This window comes from Musca autumnalis, unplaced genomic scaffold (assembly GCF_047663935.1).
Source record: "Musca autumnalis isolate F117 unplaced genomic scaffold, ASM4766393v1 scaffold_1, whole genome shotgun sequence".
In the NCBI taxonomy this organism is placed as follows: Eukaryota; Metazoa; Arthropoda; class Insecta; order Diptera; family Muscidae; genus Musca; species Musca autumnalis.
The window spans coordinates 273002159-273024643 of record NW_027411644.1 but is presented as its reverse complement, the minus strand read 5'-3'; positions in this window follow the sequence as shown (position 1 = coordinate 273024643).

Genomic DNA, 22485 nt, shown 5'->3' with positions numbered 1-22485 from the left:
GACTTTTTAGGGAATCTATCTTAAGTTGGTTGTAATAAAGAAGAATAATAAGAAAATAAACTGTGAAATATAGTAGTCAGTCGTCAGGACAAATTAGTAAAGACGTTGCCAGCATAAAATGTTTAATTATTTGTTGTTTTTTATAGCCAATTTAATAAAAAGAAAATATGCGCAATATAACAATTAAACTCCGTAGAATTTGAAAATAGCATTCTTTATTTATATAAATCATAATTTTGTGAATATTTCACAAATAAATCCTAGAGGGCAAACGTAATCCGAGACATTAACCTACTCCCACTACTATCGAGGTGAATACAAATTCACGCTCTATTAGATGTCATCATTGAACTGTGTATATATGAATGAAAGAGTAAAGAGAAACCTGACAAAAACAAAACAAGGAATCAGAAACAACATGAAATGAAAATAATGAAATCAGCTTAAAGTGCAGAATAGGAATAAATTGTTTTGGAATTGTTCCATATAAAGGTGAGTGTGAAGAGAAATAATATAATGGTTTCTCTATTTCAAGTGTTTCTTGTTTTCCTTTCAGAAACGTTTAAAAAGGTGTTCTTATGTCTGGTACAATTCAGTCTATTGAATGTGCTGTGATGATCAACAGTGATGCCTCGGTGAAATGAATATTTATATTGTAGGGATTGAAAACAACCAAAATCGACTGGAGTAAAAGTAAAGATATTTGGCAAGAAGTGTTGGGAATGGCGTAAATGTGTGTTCTATGAGGTTTCTATGGTGATTCCAATAAAACTGATTTATACGACCAATCTATTCAAAGTGGAGGCGAAATGTTTTGCTGCCTCTGTGTTGACGATTGACAATTGTTGTGCTTTACAATTATTGCATGGGTAATGTTTTGTGATTTTGTGTGGCACTTTATATTTAGGGGAGATTTTACCCCCACACAATAAACTAAGTTTTCAAATAAATATTTGTGTATTGCATTCTTGTCAAAACGTCTACCACACGCCATATAAAAATATCTTCAACTTCCCTCTTATATTTGTTATTATTTTCTTACCTTTGAAACATATGAGAATAAACTATGAGAATAAATCGTTCACATTTCACATGCATGCAATTGACCAAGATTATTGCCACCTTTTTGCCAATGACTTGTCGAATACAATTTGCCACAGAATGGACTGATGAGATGACCATTACTGACAACATAGACAATAACTTAGAAAGAGGGAAAGTGTGACCAAAACAATTTAAATTTTTTTATTAATTTTCTCGTTTAGAGTTAAGCTTAATGATCTGAAATTATTTGCAAGTGAAAAAGGAAAGCCATGGACTCGAACCCACATAGTCACCAAATTACGTTACCTGGTTTCATTGGTGGTAAAGCAAATCTTCGGACGTATCGACTATGTAATGGCTTCTCTGTCCTAGAACTTATCGTTTTTCAAATGCAAATGTGTTTTTATACATTAACGGATATTTGGCCGTTGAAAATGTATTTTCTTCACAACAACCGCTTTTTGCGATGCCTTTGAAGTTATGAGTTTTGTCTTTGAACGCTAACACGCCGTGACAACATTTTTTTGATATGTTTTCAAGGACGTGGGTTCAAATCCCAGCCGGGCTCAGCCTATTTTTTATTTTTTGAAATTTTGCCTGTTAGGGCGAAGATCATTTTTTTTTTAATGATTTTATTAATTTTCTCGTTTAGAGTTAAGCTTAATGATCTGAAATTATTTGCAAGTGAAAAAGGAAAGCCATGGACTCGAACCCACATAGTCACCAAATTACGTTACCTGGTTTCATTGGTGGTAAAGCAAATCTTCGGACGTATCGACTATGTAATTTAAATTTTATTAAACCTTTTTGATGTATTTCACATCTCAAGTATACATTAAGGTATCTGCGGGAAGAATAATTGCCAACATTTTAGTATTTCCCAAGCTTTAAGTAGAACAGTACGTGTAAACGTGGTCGATATGTGTTTATTGTTGTATGTAATAGAAATGTCTTCTGCGAGTCATTACAATTTTCCAACAATTCCTAACGTACAGAGCTGCCAACGAATGAATGAAATTACTGAAACTCAAATGTTGAATAAAGTTAATCATTTTTTATTATCAATCGTTTAGCGAACCCACTTTTTTGTATGAACCTCCACTTGGAACTGTAACATCTGTCTTTGTGTCTGGCTGCATTTAATAGGATAGATTAAATTTCATACTAGAATAAATTCAAATGTTCAATGTCTGGAAGTTATTGCCTGTTATTGCAATTCCATGAAATTTGTATAGATAAATAACTAAACAAGGTTAAAAGTTGGGGTTATGATGTTATTGTCCTGTATGTACAATAGGGCCTCATAACGAATACTCGTGTTTCAGTTGTATACGGTGATCGAAAATTGTTATAAAGAAAAATTTTGATTTTAATTATACCCTCAGCCTTTAGGCTATAGAGGGTATATACACTTTGATACGACCAAAAATGTGTCTCATCGAAATAATGGTTTTAGACCCGATACGATATCCGTTTCAGACAATTTTGAGTCGATCTAGCAATGTCCGTCCGTCTGTCTGCCTGTCTGACTGGCTGGTGCGCACGATAGCTCTCGAACGGATCAATCGATTCGGTTCAAATTTTGGGTATCGAAATATTTTGTCCAGATTTGATTTAAGTTCGAAGATGGGCCATATCGGTCTACTCCTTCAGGTACCTCCCCCACAAAAGTTAAAAAAATGTTCGGACAAATTGTCCGATAACTCTTGAAGGGAGTTATTGAATTAGTCCATACTTTGCACATCGTGACATTTCTACCAGACATAAATGAGGTTCCAATATGGACCCTATTGATCCACTCTTTCGGGTAACTTCCTCACAACATTTTGCTTAAGTGCAGTTTAAGGCCTGCTCTCGAATCGCTTTGATTTTTGTTGCAGCCACTTGTATTCACTACCCCCATCATGACGATATAAATTTTTTCAGGAGCAAGTCCATACTTCCTCAGAAGTCAGCACGAAAACTGCAAATAACCCATATAATACCATGTGTCGGATTTCTAGCGCACGATAACTCTCGAACGGATCAACATATTTGATTCAAATTTTGGGTCTTTCAATATTTTGTCCAAACTTAGTTCAAGTTCGAAGATAGACCATATCGGTCCACTCCTTCCGGTACCTCCCCCACAAAGGTTGCAAATTTTTCGCCAAGATTGTGGGCATGATAACTCTAGGAGGGAGTAACCGAATTGAGCCAAACTTTGCTATTGGTAATATAACTTTCAGCCATAGATCGGGTTCTAATATGGACTATATCGGTCCACTCGTTTGGGTGCCTCCCACATAAAATTTGGAAAAATTATAGTTTAACAACTCCTCTCTGATCTTATTAATTTGTGATGCAGCAGGTTGCACTTGCGGCCCCTGTTACGACGTTGTAATTTTTTTTTCGTGGGCAAGTCCATACTTCCTGATATAATGACCCAAAAAGGTCCAGAACATCCTACCGGCACCACCTAAACTGGCTAATGTGTAAAATAACCCTTTAAGAGAGAAATCGATTTAGCTCAAACTTTGTAAATTGAAAAGTAAAATTGTAATATATTTAAATTCAGAAAATTAAGTACAACATTTTTTATTACATATATAGTCTGTAAGGTAAATATCAATAGACTAATAAAGAAAAAATATTATTTCCTACAGATTTGTATTAGGTACGAATATGTACTACATCGGATCACTCCTACGGGTACACCCTACCCAATGTTTGGAAAAAATGCACTCGTCTTGGATCATTCAGAATTTTGTTGCAACATGTATTTTTTTGCGGCCCTTTCCATCCTGGAAAATGTTCCCAACAGCTAAAAAAAACCTACAGAAGTATTGTGTTAACTTTTTTTCTTCGGATACGTGGTTGAGGGTATATCTCTGTCAGCTCCGCTAACTGATACTTTCTTACTTGATTTTTGAACAAACAGTTATTTGCTTAAAATATTGCGAATTTTTGTGTTGGACGTATATAGAATTTTTTATATTGAATATTATATTAAATTTTAATGATAAATAGCTTATTTAATAACGATATGATATTATAATGGAAAACATATAAGAAAAAACTGCAATGAAAAACTTGTATGTAATCGGTGCGGAAACTTTTTTAACGGTAGCGGAAAAGTGATTATGCATTTCTTAATATTTTTCCATGTCATGTTGTGACATTTTTGATATTTGCAAAAAAAATCAGAAAAGTTATAACCCTAATGTACAAAAAAAAAATACTAATAATATGTTTGTCAATTAATGGAAATTAAATGAAATTATTTATAGAAAGATTCGCATATGAATATTTTTGAATTATATATTCAATATTTAATTCGTCCATTTCACTATAAAGACTTTTAAAAACTGATCCAACTTCAATACAGATTAATGTACGTACACGGTGCTCTTGAACCAACTTTAAATGGAAGGTGCCTACACCTGGGAAGTTTTTGCTGATTCTAAAAGTACAATTTTCATAGATGAGAACAATCAAAAAACAAAACAAAAAACCCCCGGAGCGCTTTTTAAATAAATCGCGATTCAAGTTGACCTTTTTAGGGTTTTTTTAGATTTTCACGATTTTGCTTGGAAACCGCAAGTCCTCCGAAATGGCACTAAAAATTAGTTGTAGCTAAGAAAATTCTCTACAAGATTGGCCTTTATGACAATTTCGTAGGTTTTACCGTTATGTAGATAGATATAGAAGTTCAAATTGGGACAGTGCATTAAACTTATATATCTCGAAAATTATACAACCTAGGAAAAAATTACAAAAGCCACTCTTGTAGAGAATTTTCACAGCTAAAAGATTTTCTCTGGTTCAATTTCGATAAGACTTACCGTTTTCAAGCAAATCATGAAAACCTAATAAAAAAGTTAAAATAGTGATCTGAGCATCTATATATCGCAAAATTGGTAAAACCTAGGAAGAAATCATGACGGTCAATCCTATAGAGAATCGTCACAGCTACAAAAAATTTGTTAGTCCTATTTCGATAGGACTTGCGGTTTCCAAGCAAAATCGCGAAAACCTAAAACAAACCTAACAAGTAAAAAAGTGTCAGTCAGCTTTGCCGACCGATATATACCCTCAGCCAATGTGAAGTGAAATTTTCACCTACGGACAGATCGAATGTATTTAAGGTCTCTTCAGAATTTTGTGGCCTTTTTTGGACATTTGAAATTGCCGACAAAAATGTGGTTTAGAAGTTAAACTAAATTTTGACAAAATATTTGGTGATCCAAAGTTTGGACCAAATTGGTTGGCCCATTCAAGTGTTATCGTCCTAGCATTTTAGTGACATTTTTAAATATTGGGGAGAAGTACCGGACCGGTATTGCCCCATGAAACTAAGTTTGGATATAATATGACGAAGACCACATGTTGGACCAAACCGGTTGAACAGTTCGAGAGTTATCGTGCTCTCCGACCGCCACATATGGTGACATAGAGGGTTTTTACAGCTTTCGGGCTGTTTTCCCAAGAAATATGGACTTGGCCCTGAAAAAACGTTTACCGTCGTAATGAAGGTAGCGAATGCAAATCGCTTCAACAAAAATCAAAATGATTCGAGAGCAGGTCTTAAAGTGAACTTATCCGAAATGTTGTGTGAGAGGTACTAGAAGGAGTAGACAAACATAGTCCATATTCGAATCTGACCTATATCTGGTAGATATATTAGGATGTGCAAAGTATGGATTACATCGGTCACTCCCTTCAAGAGTTATCGTGCGCACAATTTTTCCGAATATTTTTGAACTTTTGTGGGGTAGGTACCTGAAGGAGTGGACCGATATGGCTTATCTTCGAATTTAAACTATGTTTGGACAAAATTCTACGAAGGCCAAATTTTGGCCGGAATCGGCATTTCCGTTCGAAAATTATCTTGCGCTTCCACCCATAAACATTGTGTCATATGGTTTTTTTTCAACTTTCAGGCTATTTTTTCAGGAAGTATGGACTTGCCCCTTAGGAAACTTGTACCTTCGTATAGGGGACAGTGAATACAAGATGTTACAACAAAAACCAAAGCGATTCGAGAGCAGGTCCTAAACTGAACTTTTCCGAAATTTTGTGTGGGAGGTACTCGAAGGAATTAACCGATTGAGTTCATATTGGAACCTCATTTAAGTCTGGTAGAAATTTCATAATGTGCAAAGTATGGACCAAATCGGTTACTCCCTTCAAGAGTTATCGTACGCACAAATTTTCCGAACATTTTCGAACTTTTGTGGGGGAGGTACCGGAAGGAGTGGACCGATATAATCCATCTTTGAACTTGAACTAAGTTTTGACAAAATATTACGAAAGCCAAATTTTGGACCGAATTGGCAGATCCGTTCGAGAGTTATCTTGCGCTCCAACCACTACACACGGTGTCAGAGGGTTTTTTGTAACTTTCAGGCTATTTTCTCAGGAAGTATGGACTTGCCCCTAATGAAACTTACAGCGTCATATAGAGGAGAGCGAATACAACTTGCGTAAACAAAAATCAAAGCGATTCGAGACCAGGTCCTAAACTGAACTTTTCCGAAATTTTGTGTGGGAGGTACCCGAAGGAGTGGACCGATTGAGTCCATATTGGAATCTCATCTAATTTTGGTAGAAATTACACGATGTGCAAAGTATGGACCAAATCGGTTATTCCCTACAAGAGTTATCGTGCGCACAAGTTTTGCGACAATTTTTGAACATTTGTGGGGGAGGTACCTGAAGGAGTGGACCTATATGGCCCATCTTCGAACTTAAATCGAATCTGGACAAAATATTTCGATACCCAAAATTTGAACTGAATCGATTGATCCGTTCGAGAGTTATCGTGCGCACCAGCCAGCTAGACAGACCGACAGACAGACAGACGGACGGACGGACATTGCTAGATCTACTCAAAATTGTCTGAAACGGATATCGTACAAACATACTTGGGGTCTAAAACCATTATTTCTATGAGGCACATTTTTGGTCGTATCAAAGTGTAAATACCCTCTTTAGCCTAAAGGCTGAGGGTATAAAAATGTAAATTTTGACCGCGATTTATTTAAAAATCCCTCCAGAGATTTTTTCTTGTTTTTGGATATTTTTCATCTATTGATCATGCCAAACTCTGGATTTTCTTAGAGATGCTGGAATGGTTAGTTGCTGCGGTGGGAAATAACTTTCTTCGAATTAGAAAAAAATTTCCCCTCAGGATGATATGAAAAGAAACAAGTAAAAAAGAATCAGTCGGCTTTGCCGACAGAGATATACCCTCAGCCTGTGCACATTGAAACACTTTTTTTCAACTTATGTATTTAGGGGGTTTCAAAATTTTGGTCGTTTGTCGGTTCATACAAAAATGTTGATTAGGATTTAAGTTCAAAAATTTTGCTGAAAAGGTACTTAAAGGAATGGACCGACATAGACCATGGGGGTGCCATAGGGGTTTTTTTAAAACCTTCGGGCTGTTTTCTCAAAAAGTATGGACTTGCCCCTGAAACAACTTTTACCATCGTAATTGAGGCAGCGAATGTAAGTTGCTTCAACAAAAATCAAAGTTTCAATAGCAGGTCTTAAAGTGAACTTATCCAAAATTTTGTGTGGGAGGTACGGGATGGAGTGGACAGATCTAGTCCATATTCGAACCTGATCTATATCTGGTAGATATTATGAGAATGTGTAAAGTATGGACCAAATAGGTCACTCCCATCAAGAGTTATCGTGCGCACAATTTTTCCGAATATTTTTGAACTTTTGTGGGGTAGGTACCTGAAGGAGTGGACCGATATGGCTTATCTACGAACTTAAACTAAGTTGGGAACAATATTACGAAGGCCAAATTTTGGCAGGAATCGGCATATCCGTTCGAGAGTTATCTTGCGCTTCCACCCACAAACATGGTGTCATGGGGTTTGTTTTTCAACTTTCAGGCTATTTTTTCAGGAAGTATGGACTTGCCCCTAAGGAAACTTGTACCTTCGTATAGGGGACAGTGAATAGAAGATGTTACAACAAAAACCAAGGCGATTCGAGAGCAGGTCCTAAACTGAACTTTTCCGAAATTTTGTGTGGGAGGTACTCGAAGGAGTTTACCGATTGAGTCCATATTGGAACCTCATCTAAGTCTGGTAGAAATTTTATAATGCGCAAAACATGGACCAAATCGGTTACCCCTCCAAGAGTTATCGTACTCACAAATCTTCCGAGCATTTTCGAACTTTTGTGGGGGAGGAACCGGAAGGAGTGGACCGATATAATCCATCTTTGAACCTGAACTAAGTTTGGACAAAATATTACGAAAGCCAAATTTTGGACCGAATCGATTGATCTATATCTATATATCTATATGGCCCATCTTCGAACTTAAATCGATTCTGGACAAAATATTTCGATACCCAAAATTTGAACCGAATCGATTGATCCATTCGAGAGTTATCGTGCGCACCAGCCAGACAGACAGACGGACGGACAGACAGACAGACGGACGGACATTGCTAGATCTACTCAAAATTGTCTGAAACAGATATCGTACAAACATACTTGGGGTCTAAAACCATTATTTCGATGAGGCACATTTTTGGTCGTATCAAAGTGTAAATACCCTCTTTAGCCTAAAGGCTGAGGGTATAAAGAGTGAAATAAAACAAAGATTTTTTAGGCGAAGGAATTGAACAATATTGGAAGTTTATTTCAAGAAATTTTGTGGTTTAGGAAACTAATCTTACAAGGAGCAACGATTATGTTTGAAGGTTAAAAGACAAGTGAAGTTTATTTACAAGAAAGAAAAAGGGATACCAGTAGGGAAAGAGAACATTTGCATTTAGTACCAAGAGAGAGATGCAAATTTAGAACGAATGAAATAAAAGTTAGACATTGGAAAAAGGGTGACCAGAACAGTTAACTTTGACGTTAACATCTATGAACATTGCTGTTTCAAAATCCGCAAAAACTTCCCAGGTGTAAGCGATTTCCACTAAAAGTTTGTTAAGGCGCACCATGTATGAACTTGTTTTATAAGGTAGCGATACAGTCAATGCATTGTCCCAATTTGAACTTCTATATCTCAATAACGGTAAAATCTACGAAAATATCATAAGGTCAATATTGTAGAGAATTTTCAAAGCTACAACATTTTCTTTAGTTCTATTTCGATATCACTTGTGGTTTCCAAGCAAAATCGTGAAAATCTAAAAACCCCTAAAAAGGTCAACTTGAATCGCGATTTATTTAAAAAGCGCTCAGGCGATTTTTTTTTTTGTTTCTTGTGACGCCGGAAGTCGCTGGCTCGTTTCCGCCTACACAAACTGGTACTACAGGGTGGTACCTTATTGATATTATTATAGCTTTAAGCATTGAATTGCAAATGAATATTTTATAATATAAGTGAACATATAGTGAATTACCGAAATGCCATTTTTCTCTAAATTATTCAAATGGCCCTCGAAGTTGTTTTCGTCCTCTAAGGATCTAAACAACTTACCGTTGCGTAGCTTTCTTTAAAAACAACGTCCAACGATATTCAAATGAGTTGATCGTAGTGAACATCTAGCAACAAAACACACGTCTATAGGGTTTCTAGTGGTTTCTACTCCTGTCACTGACAGAAATAAATTTCTGTGACGAACTCTGGCCACCGCGAGCTAACCTCAGCAAACGGAGCCAATAGGTGTCGTTACAGTGGCGCCCGAGCAGGGACAGAGTAAGGAACAAACCGTCAACATAAAAAGGAAGGGGCTATCACCAGTGTAGAGGGATGCCCGCAACGCTGCGCACATCATGGGCTTATAGCCTACGTAAAGAGGAACTGGGGAATTATTTGACTGAGTTTGGCCTCGACGTAAGCGGAACGGTTGAAGAACTCCGGAAGAGATTCGGACAATTCTTGGGCGAAGAACATACCGCAGAGGCGTTGGAAAAGCTGCTTCGGTATCAGGATATGCATGAACAGTCGACATCAAAGCAAGACAGCAAGACCGGTCTTTCGCCGAAAACAACCCCGAGCTTGGCCATTACGAATCCTAATGGGGCCACAACCCTCATTCCGGGGAACAATCCACCGCGACCTCCGTCCCCAAATGGTAGACCCCGAGCCTCCCCTAGCAACGATATTAGGACAATGGCCGATCAAGTCCGGAAGTGGAACCTGGGATTTGATGGCGAGCAGGACCCGCTAGAGTTCCTGGAAAGGGTCGAGGAGCTAGCTGGTATGTACGCGATACAGATAGATGCGCTACCAAAGATGATGCCAGAAATGATGAAGGGTAAAGCGTTGATCTGGTTCCGGAACAACAACCAACGCTGGCAATCCTGGGCGGACTTTCGGGAGGACTTCCGGAGGTTTTTCCTTCCAACACGCTTTTTGGATCATCTGGAGGATGATATTCGAAAACGGCTGCAGCGTCCCCGTGAAAAATTCCGCGACTACGCACTCAGTTTACAGAACATGATGAGACATAGCAATTACTCCGAGGAGCAGAAGTTGGAGCGTATTTTCAAAAATGCTCTACCGGAGTACCTGTGGTATATCCGACGCCGCGACTTCAAAACCCTGCACGAGCTCCTGGCCATGGCCGAGGACTTGGAGAACCTTCCCCCGTTAACTACACCGGCCAAGGAACAACACAGGCGTCTGGAGCCCGAAATTTCACCGGCCGGGTCGCACCCCCCTCCTATCAATCCGCGAACGGCATGTCGCCGTTGTGGCCAAGATGGACATTTTGCCGCGGGCTGCCGGAACGAGGTGGTGTTATTCTGTTGGGAGTGCGGGCGGAGAGGTAACCGTACCATAGACTGCTGTCGAAAGCGGACGTCGGGAAACGAGCGGCGGACCCGCAGGGAACAGGGGGAGACGGGTCCACAGATCATCAACAAGCCCCTACATTAAACACATCACTCCGTATGGAACCCACCCGTTTGGTGGCTACTATTGAGGTGGGAGGACAACAAGTCGCAGCCACGATCGATACGGGGGCCACCACCTCATTCATCAGCGAATCTCTATCGTCGGCGCTCGGGGACAGGGTCAAACTGGTACCGTTCAGCTGCCGAGTTACCTTGGCCGATGGTTCTCAGCGTAACTTGGAACGTGCCGTCGAAACTACGATTGGTTTGGGCCACCAACATGTATCCACTCGCTTCCTTGTCATGCCGAAGGCGACCGAAGACGTAATCATCGGGTTGGATCTCTTGGCAAAGGTTGGAGCCCGCCTGACGATGGCAGGGCTGTCGTGCGTCTTCGCGGATGATAACGACTCCCGAGAGCCAATTCAACCAGAGCGACATCGATCTATCGCCACAACCTGTAGCTGCGAGGTAGACAAACCGCAGTGTCGCCGGGCAACAGATAACGGGTTAGCTACCGCAGGACCCTTACCGGTAAGCGCCCACTCGAACGAGGACCAGCAACGAATTCAAGCGTTTTTGGACCAGGAACTGCAAAAATTTCAAGAGATTCATGGCCCCTCTACCGCGGCAAAGCATCGCATAGTTATGATCGACGACCGGCCATTTAAATTGCGGTATGCAGCTCGCAACCCCGCGATGCAGGAAATTATCGATGCCAAGATAAACGAACTACTGGCAAACGGATTTATTGAACCATCACGGAGTCCGTACAGCTCGCCAATCACACTCGCCCGAAAGAAAAACGGAACCTGGCGTCTCTGTATGGACTTCCGACACCTCAATGGTAAGTCGGACCCCGACGCATATCCCCTTCCCAGAATCCAGTCCATTTTAGATCGACTACGGGAGGCAACGTACGTAAGTAGCATAGACCTCAAGGACGGATACTGGCAGATTCCTCTGGAGGAAGACAGTAAGAAATACACGGCGTTTACGGTAGCAGGGAGAGGCTTATTCCAATGGCGTGTAATGCCTTTTGGCTTGCACTCTGCACCCGCGACTTTCCAGCGTGCTTTAGACAGTGTCATAGGGCCAGAGTTAGAGCCATTCGCCTTTGCCTATCTGGACGACATCGTTGTCATAGGGAGAACTCTCGATGAGCACCTGGCGAAACTACAGGAGGTGTTCCGAAGACTACGGGCTGCCAATCTACGCATCAACCCCGAGAAGTGCCAATTTTTTCAGAAGGAGACTAAATATTTGGGACATGTGATCTCTGAGGAAGGCATCCAAACGGATCCGGACAAAGTAGCGGCCATAAGGGATATGAAGCAACCGCAGACTTTGAAGGAGTTACGACGTTTTTTGGGCGTGGCGTCCTGGTACCGCCGCTTCGTACCCGAGTTCGCGACTGTGGCACACCCGCTGACTTCTCTATTGAAGAAAGGCAAGCATTGGAGATGGACGGAGGAGCAGCAGACCGTGTTTGAGCTGTTGAAGACAAGGTTGACACAGGCACCGGTCTTAGCTTGTCCGGACTTCGGTCGTACTTTCCTGCTACAAACCGACGCTAGCGACTGTGGTCTCGGCGCAGTGCTAACCCAGGAGTTTCCCGAAGGAGAGCGGGTGATCGCCTACGCAAGCCGTACCCTCAACGACGCTGAACGGAACTACTCGGCGACTGAGAAGGAGTGCCTGGCCATCGTTTGGGGAATTAGGAAGATGCGCCAATACTTGGAAGGATACGAGTTCCAAGTCCTAACTGACCACTTAGCCCTCAAATGGTTGAACTCGCTTGATAACCCCACAGGTCGTTTGGCAAGATGGGCGCTAGAGCTCCAACAGTATAGGTACACTGTCAAGTATCGGAAAGGGGGATTGAATATCGTCGCGGACGCTTTGTCTAGACAGCCCATAGAGTCTCTACAAAGGGCGGTGACAGAAACGCCAGAAGAATGTCCCTGGATAAGGACAAGACTAGAGGAGATGAAGAAGAACCCCGAGAAATTTCCTGACTATGCCATCGTCGGAAACCAGCTCTATCGGCACATCCCTCACCACCCGAATGACGTCGAGAGTATTACCTGGAAACTATGCGTCCCGACGTATTTAAGGGAGCGGGTACTGCGCGAGAACCACAATCAACCGGCCGCGGGTCACCTCGGGATAAGGAAGACTGCGAATAGGGTCTATGAGCGTTACTACTGGCCCGGAATGATGCGAGATATTACCAGGTACGTCAAAGGATGCACGTCGTGTCAACAGTATAAGCCTAGTCAGTTGGCACCGGCAGGAGAAATGCTAGTAAGCATCCCGGAAGAACCATGGGCCACAGTTTGTGCGGACTTCGTTGGGCCCTTACCCCGAACGAAACATGGAAACGCCATGCTGCTGGTGTTCATCGATCGCATTACCAAGTGGGTGGAGCTTGTCGCACTTCGTAAGGCAACTTCGTGCGCCGTGGTCAAGGCTTTCAGGGAGCGTATCCTGGCAAGGTTCGGGACGCCGAAAGTGTTTCTGACGGACAATGGCAGCCAGTTTACCAGCCGGGAATTAAAGAAATATCTGTGCGAAATTGGAGTAAGGCATCAGTTCACTGCACCCTACACGCCGCAGGAGAACCCAACGGAGAGGGCAAACAGGACCCTCAAAACAATGATGGCACAGCTCTGTCAGAACCAGCATCATAAATGGGATGAATTCTTGCCAGAAATGAACCTCGCAATCAATACCAGTGTATCGGATACTACCGGGTATAGCCCTGCGTACCTGGTACAATGTCGTGAGCCTCGACTACCCAGTAATCTCTACGACGAGGTAACGACAGGCACTGGAACCCCGAGCAAAGCTCCTAAGGATAAGGCGGAGGAACTTCAGGACGTTTTCAAAATGGTGCGCCACCGAATTGGTCAGGCCGGAGAGGATCAAAGACGGTACTACAATCTACGTCGTCGTCAGTGGAAACCAGCAGTAGGGGACTGGGTGTGGGTTCGGCAGCATCCCCTGTCGAAGGCCGTAGAGAGCTTTGCTGCAAAGTTGGCCCCAAAATATGATGGCCCCTACGAAGTGTTGAGTTATTCATCACCGGTAATCGTAAGCGTCCGTGGTATACATCGGAAAGATGTCCGATCGGCCCATATCAGCGAACTCAAACACTTCACTGCGACAGACAGTACCCCCACAGGACGCACCGACGACCCGGTACATGTACAGCCTAATAACAAGTTGTCTATTCTTTCTTCCACAGTGACCACAATTCCCACCCGTGACATGGAACACCAGAGGCCCATAATGAAAACGAAGGCGTATTACAAGCAACGGTGGCAAGACAGTCAGGAGGCCGGGCCCAGCAAGCGAGTTTGCGGTGGGACTTCGAATACAGCAGCGGAGGCCACGTCGAACCATCTGCCCCGGCTATGGAGAACAACAGCCGAACCAGTGCAACGACCCGTTGCCATTGTTCACCCCTTCCGGCCGGAATCCCAAGTCCGAGCAGCCGAGATCATAGAGATTTCAGACGCGGAACCGGTTACCCCCCCACGTTCAAGTTGGGTCCCAGTGAACCAGGCGGTTATTCTCAACACTGATGATGTTCTTACGCCCCTACGTCCGGAACGATTCCCAACCAACCCACCTACGCCGCCGCCATTCGTATCGCCTGGATCGCCAATCATCATCCTGGATGAGGACTCCATGTTTGAGTTAGCAGCGGCCGAAGCAACCACTTCAACTGGCGAGATGTCCGAGTTCGAGGAGTTGGGTGATGTGTACAGTGTAGTGACGGTCTCGGACGAGGAGGACCGTGTGATCGGGGAACCTGCGGACAACGTGGGCACGTCCAGAGTTCGAACTTCTCCCAGGTACACCGCTTGGACGGATACGGATTCCGATGAGAATGCTGTGAGGCCGTTGATTTCTGGTAATGATGCCGATGAGACCGAGGGAAGTGAGGTAAACCTGGACACGTTCGGAATAAACATGTGCCCCAGGTACGGCGATTTGTCGGATTCTGAAGTAAGCGGTCTGTGGCCGAATCCCAGTCCCGTCAGCACCCAGAGTGAACCGGAGAGCCCAGTGAGATTACGCAGCGTGGTGGTGGTGCCGGATGCCAGGGAGTCGTGGTGTCAATTTGCCAGCCGGGAGGAATTTCCCAGAGAGGTACAGGCGGGGCTTCAACGGCATATCCGGATGGGGCTTTTGCTGCAAGTTCCCCGTAAGCAGTACAAGCAGGTCGTGGAAGTCTGCGGACGCCGTTATCGAGTAATAATTAACCGTCAGAGAAAAGTTTTTATCAAGAGCCTCTGATCTCATTGTAACCGAAGAGGGGGAGAAGTGTGACGCCGGAAGTCGCTGGCTCGTTTCCGCCTACACAAACTGGTACTACAGGGTGGTACCTTATTGATATTATTATAGCTTTAAGCATTGAATTGCAAATGAATATTTTATAATATAAGTGAACATATAGTGAATTACCGAAATGCCATTTTTCTCTAAATTATTCAAATGGCCCTCGAAGTTGTTTTCGTCCTCTAAGGATCTAAACAACTTACCGTTGCGTAGCTTTCTTTAAAAACAACGTCCAACGATATTCAAATGAGTTGATCGTAGTGAACATCTAGCAACAAAACACACGTCTATAGGGTTTCTAGTGGCGACTGCATTGCAAACGAATGCACTTGCAAGTAAACAACTAGCAACAAAACGCACGTCCATAGGTTTTCTATTGGCGACTGCATTGCTAGCGAATGCACTTGCAAGTAAACAACTCGGTTTCTGCGCGTAAACAAGTAGCAACAATGCGCCTGCGGATGATGCATTCTGACTCCACTTGGGTGTAAACAACCAACAACACGATGTATGCATGGTGAACCTTTGTGCATGCCGACTCCACGTGGTTGTAAACAACCAACAACACGATGTATGCACGGAGAACCTTTGTGCATTCCGACTCCACTTGGTTGTAAACAACCAACAACACGATGCATGTACGGAGAACCTTTGTGCATTACCGCGAAGTGAACAACGAGCAACAACATGCAAGTGGATAATGTAGTTGGGGTTGTTTACATCGCACTATAAAAGGACGTGGCGAAATTAGGACAGGGATCAGTTCGCGAATTCAGTACGTGGAGTCTACGTCAGCAGGAGTTTAGCACCAACTTAGAAAGTCAATCCGAGAACCCAGGTGAGTAGAGTGAACACCAACCGTGTACTTAGAACGACTACCGACTGGGGACATTTTCGCCACACGGGACACCAACGCCACTAGGATCGAGTGGTGAGTTGAGACGCCACCTCCAACCACATTGAGTAGCCGGTTGCTAGCCCAGTGAGTTGTCCCACGCCACTGGAACCCATACCCATCATTCTGAGCAGGAAGCCTGGTGAGTTGTTACACGCCACCAGGAAATCATTGTAACGCCACGGAGCAGGAAGCCTGGTGAGTTGTTACACGCCACCAGCGAATAGTCGTGACGCCACAAAGCCGCGGGCAGGAAGTCTGGTGAGTTGTCCCACGCCACCAGAAGAGAATTGTCGCCACAGAGCAGGGAATCGTTGTCCAGGAATACAACACGCAGAGCAGGTTAGGGAAGTTGCCAGATCGACCAGTGAGTTGTCCAACGCCACTGGTGTACCAGCCCGCCCTGATTCTGTGCAGGACTACCGACGGACGGACTCCTGGAACTACTACGCTAAAGCCGCCGTGACGGAGAATATCATTGGTTAACACGAGGACCGACACAGGTCTTGGAAACTAACGCGACGTAATAAACTCATCTAAATAAAGCGGGATAACCCTTCTATCCAAATACAACTGTATCTTTCCTTACTCCTGTCACTGACAGAAATAAATTTCTGTGACGAACTCTGGCCACCGCGAGCTAACCTCAGCAAACGGAGCCAATAGGTGTCGTTACATTCTTGATTTTTCTCATCTATGAACATTGTAGTTTCAGAATCAGCAAAGACTTCCCAGGTGTAAGCACCTTCCATTTAAAGTTGCTTCAAGAGCACCGTGCGTACTCTGCTGCGTATAATGACTACTTCAAACGGCACTACTCATACGTACTGGTGCACAGTGGATCCACTTGTATGGAGAATGTGGCCAAAAATATTTATGGTGTAAAAATCAAGCCAATCAAGCCGGTTACAGCTTTGTGCTGCTGCGAAGAGTGTTTTAAGAAGCCACGAGCGTACCATTCTCCCCACTTTCCCCTCTGGAGGGGGTATACGGTAAGAATTGTATTATGCTGTTAATACAAAATTACATGAACAAAGGTCCCGATTATCTTATTATGCAAAAATAGGCTTGGGGAAACACAACAATCTCCAAAACAACATAAAATCCAACCAATTTAGCGGATTAAAAAAATCAAAATTTTTTGTCTGAAAATTGGTAAAATTTTTAATATAGATCTTATAGCGTTCTTCCTGGAAGTCATGTACCGCCAACGTAAGACAAATTTGGAAGAAGATTTCTTCATCTTGCCACTGATGCCAATTATGTTAATGTACGTGGTCAGATAACAGAGTTATACGCTAATATATCCATAGAAACCCTATTCTAGCCTAGCTTTCATCAGTGACCCACCATTTATAGTCTGGCACTAGATGGCAGCTGATTTTAATACTGAATAATCTTAAACCCATGACCTACTTTGGAAAATTATTCCCGAGGTGGGCACTGGTGGGCATCATGACTAAAACCTTAGGTCAAATTTAAGTATATGATCGAATTGGCATTACAAAATACACTAGGAAAATATGCAGATAACTAGTATTCCACAACACGCTAAAACACTATTTTTTAATGAAAATTAACCTATTACCTCCACCTTCAAAATCCACTTTAATATTTTGGTATACGTGTAAGATTCGCGATATTTTGAATATATTTACTTGCACTTAAAATATAGGTTGTACTCACAACAAAAATAGTAGTCACATGTTCCGACTTTTGAAGCTATTCTTAAGAAGATCGCGTTCGAATGAAACAAAAACTAATATATTTTTAAAAAGGTCCATCTCATAGCTGTCAGAGTTGCCAGATGTTGTACCAAAATTTTGACACTCATTTTTTTTATTTTTGGCCAATGGGTGGATCCACTGTGTGGTGGTAATCTTCAAGAAAATTTTGTATGTATAGCATATCATAAAACTTCCGGTTTCAATAGCCGTTAAAAACAAGTAAAAAAGTATCAGTCGGCTTTGCCGACAGAGATATACCCTCAGCCTGTGTATTTGAAACAATTATTTCCCAAAATACGTATGTTTTTAAAAATTTTGTTGATTAGGATTAAAGATCAAAAGTTTTGCTGAGGAGATACCAAGAGGAATGGATCGACATTTACCGTTATGGAAGTGGATCTCCAGCCACAACATGTGGTGCCATGGGAGGGGTTTTTGCACTCTGCGGGCTGTTTGTTCAAGAAGTATGGACTTGCCCCTAAAAAAACTTTCACCATCGTAATTGAGGCAGCGAATGCAAGTTGCTTTAACAAAAATCAAAGTGATTCGATATCAGGTCTTAAAGTGAACTTATCCGAAATTTTGTGTGGGAGTTACCGGATGGAGTGTACAAATATCGTACATATTTGAACCTGATCTATATCTGGTAGATGATATATTAGGATGTATTAAGTATAGACCAAGTTGGCCACTCCCTTCAAAAATTACGGTACGAACAATTTTTCCGAACATTTTTGAACTTTTGTTGGGGAGGTGGACCGATATGCCTTATCTTCAAACTTAAACAATGTTTGGAAAAAATATTACTAAGGCCAAATTTTGGACCGAATCGGCAGATCCGTTCGAGAGTTATCTTGCGCTCCAACCACTCACACGGTGTCATAGGGGTTTTTGGCACTTTTCAGGCTATTTTCTCAGGAAGTATGGACTTGCCCCTGTTGAAACTTGTATCGTCGTATGGAGGGCAGTGAATAAAAGTTGCTAAAACAAAAATCAAAGCGTTTCGAGAGATGGCCCTAAACTGAACTTTTCCGAAATTGTGTGTGGGACGTATCCGAAGGAGTGGACCGATTGATTCCATATTGAAACCTTATCTAAGTCTGGAACACATTTCACGATTGGCAAAGTATGGACCAAATCGGTTACTCCCTTCAAGAGTTATCGTGCGCAGAAATTGTCCGAACATTTTCGAATTTTTGTGGGGGAGGTACCGGAAGGAGTGGACCTATATGGCCCATCTTCGAACTTAAATCAAATCTGGACAAAAAATTTTGATACCCAAAATTTTAACGGAATCGATTGATCCGTTCGAGAGTTATCGTGCGCACCAGCCAGCCAGACAGACGGACAGACAGACAGACGGACGGACATTGCTAGATCTACTCAAAATTGTCTGAAACGGAGATCGTACAAACATACTTGGGGTCTAAAACCATTATTTCGATGAGGCACATTTTTGGTCGTATCAAAGTGTAAATACCCTCTTTAGCCTAAAGGCTGAGGGTATAATTAAATAAATTATATATGTACATGTTTTTGTGTGAATAATATTGTCAAAAATATATGAGATTTGAATGCCAGACCACTTAAACTCAAAGTAAGCAACCATGAATTAGTATACAGATATTTTAATGGAAAAATATCTAATATACAAATCAACAATAAAATGCATACATATATTATGAATACGAAATGTAACAAAAATATTTATTTTGCATATACATATTTAAAATATGTTAAGACTCTATATAAAATTATGTCTGATTTCTAATTTCCTTTCTTCTTTTCAGCTATAACATTTTATTTATGATGCTCAACTATTTTCCACCAGTCATATCAATGACCGCTACATACTCAAGTGTTGGTTTAGAGTTATGAGGTTCCAAGACCATTGGTGAATATACTCCACGTAATTTTTTTTTTTTTTTTTGTTTTGAGGAGTTTAATCCTAAATGTGGCATATGGTGTCATCGAAAAAATTTTGTTCCATACCCTAAGCTTAATTTCTTTCATTCATTCATCTTAGGTGTTTAAAATTCGGATGGTAGGTGTTTAATATTTGTCGTCTGCTGGTTTCCCTTCCATGTATATTTCATTGTGTTATCCAGCCATTACTGAAACAGTTTTTATACAGGCGCTATGCCAGTTCATATATTGGTTGGCAATGAGTAATTCCATGTACAATGCCGTTATAATCTGCTGGATGGTTACGCGGCGAATAACAATATGAAAAAGAGCAACGACAACAACAAAATCAATATTCATCATATGCATTAGCAACGTGGTCATCATCGGCATCGTCACCCTCGACATTGTCGTAACACAGAGTAGCAACATTACTTCTCGGAAATATATCGATTCCAAGAATATTCAAACAGGATGGATGTGTATGAATGTGTAAACATTTTACCCGTAAAAGTATTGTTTTTTGTTTTCCCTTTGTTTTCATTCGGTTGTTTTCCCATTCATAGTTGCTGTTAAATATGGGCATTTATTAGCATAAATGGAAATAGTTATAACCACAACGCCCACTCACCTTTCATAATTCGGTTTATAAATAAACTTTTCAGTCGAATATTTTGATTTCGATGTAGCTCGTCTTCGAGGTTATTTGTTTTCTTTTTAGAATTTCTTATGCAAAGATTCTTAATGGGAGCGTGGTTGAGGTTTTGTGAAATGCGGTTTTCCCCTTTATGGAAAGTGAAGGGCGCTATATTGTTAAATTTAGCAATTCGACATATATTTTCACACATTTGATATAATAAAATAAATAGAAAATTAAAGGTTTCTATTATCTTGTTCTTCAGTGAATTTCTGAAACATATTGTTTACGGAGTTTAGGTGCCAGGACAGAATTCAACGCATACACAAACGAATTATTTTACATTTTTTTTATTTTAAAGGTTGCCTGATTTTTTTTAATTTTTCTAGGGAATATTAACTTGGCGAAAATATATGGGCTTTTGGAATTTTGGGTGCTTTTATCTAGACATTTGTGGACGATCGGAATAAGTGTGAACTTTTGTCAATAAAGATAATAGGGATATTTGTCCACAGAGAACTCGAAAAATCGAATTACAGCTGATTCGCTTGGAAATTTTGCTAATGGGGGCTGCACCAAAAAACTTGCTCAATTTACAGCTAATCCGGAAGGCAAAGGTGGCTAATACCTTAAATCTGCCGTGTCAACAATTTTTGATAAGAAAAAAGTTATATCGGAAATAAACTTTAAATTTATACGAGAACCGCAAAGTCATGCTATCGCAATATGAGTCTCGAGAACTAGCTGCTGCAAAACAAATTTCAAAGCGGTCGGAGAGCTGGCCACCCAAGGTATTCGAATCTGATATAGTCGGTTGAAAATGCGGCCAAGACATGCAAAATAAGATAAATCGGGAGGTCAAGTTATATGGAGGTTATATCAAAACATTTACTTTACATTTAAAACATTTGCCTACAGCGAAAATGTTTCTGGAGAATGTTTCTACTAGTCTAAATGTGGGTTTACAACCAGTTCTCGTGAAAAATTTATCCAAGGTCCTGAAAACGAACATGTATTCTAAAAATTACATGGAAATATTTCAAGAATTTATTTAGAAAATATTTAAAATTTACATAAATCCAAATTAATAATATAATCAATAACACAATTTGAGATTAAAATTTATTTAATTACAATTCTATATTCGATATTGAAGACAGTTATGGCATTCAAAATGTCAAATCTGAATCAGTAGTATTGCGAAAAACAACATATTTAATGTTCTGCAGTGAATTGAATATTACAACGATTATATTTAAATTGAAAATAAATGGATGATTTTTTTCATTGAATATATTGTGGAATATTTATAAAATAAAATCATCCATTTATTAATTGAAAGTTTCCATTTTAAAACACATTAAAGACAGGCTGCGCAGACAGCGAGACACATAACTTATTTACTTATTTAGCTGCCCATTACAGAACATTTGTTCCATAGGCCGAACTAAGAGAAGATCTCCATTACTCTCTGTTTATTGCATCGCTTTCTGCAATACCGCGCCTTCTCTCAACAAACCAGCCACTGCCACGTCTGCTTGCGCTAGTACCTCCGACCTTCATAAAGGACGTTGAAGAGATCACACGAAAGGCTGTATCCTTGCCTGAAACCTCTTTTGATACAAAACTCTTCGTAGAGGTTGTTTCCTATTTTAACTGAGGATCTCGTGTCAGTTAAAGTCAGTTTACAAACCCGAATGAGCTTTGCGGGGAAACCAGATTCAGACATGGCTTGGAATACCTTTAAACGCAGTGGGCTGTCGAAGGCTGCTTTATAATCGACAAACAGGTAGTAGGTGTCGATATGCATCGCTTGGGTCTTCTCCAGGATTTGCCGCAGGGCAAATATATGGTCAATGGTGGACTTGCTAGGTCTAAAGCCGCATTGGTATGGCTCAATTATCTCGTTGGCTTTAGTCGTTCACACAATATCCCTGACACTATAGGGAGAAGACTTATGCACCTATAGTTAGAGCATACAGTCTTATCTCCTTTCTTATGGACAGGCCACAGGATACTCAGGTTCCAATCGTCGGGTACTCGTTCTTCCTGCCAGATGGTGCTAACTAGCTGACGAATACACCTTATCAGCGTGTCACCTCCGGTTTTGAAAAGTTCGGCTGGTA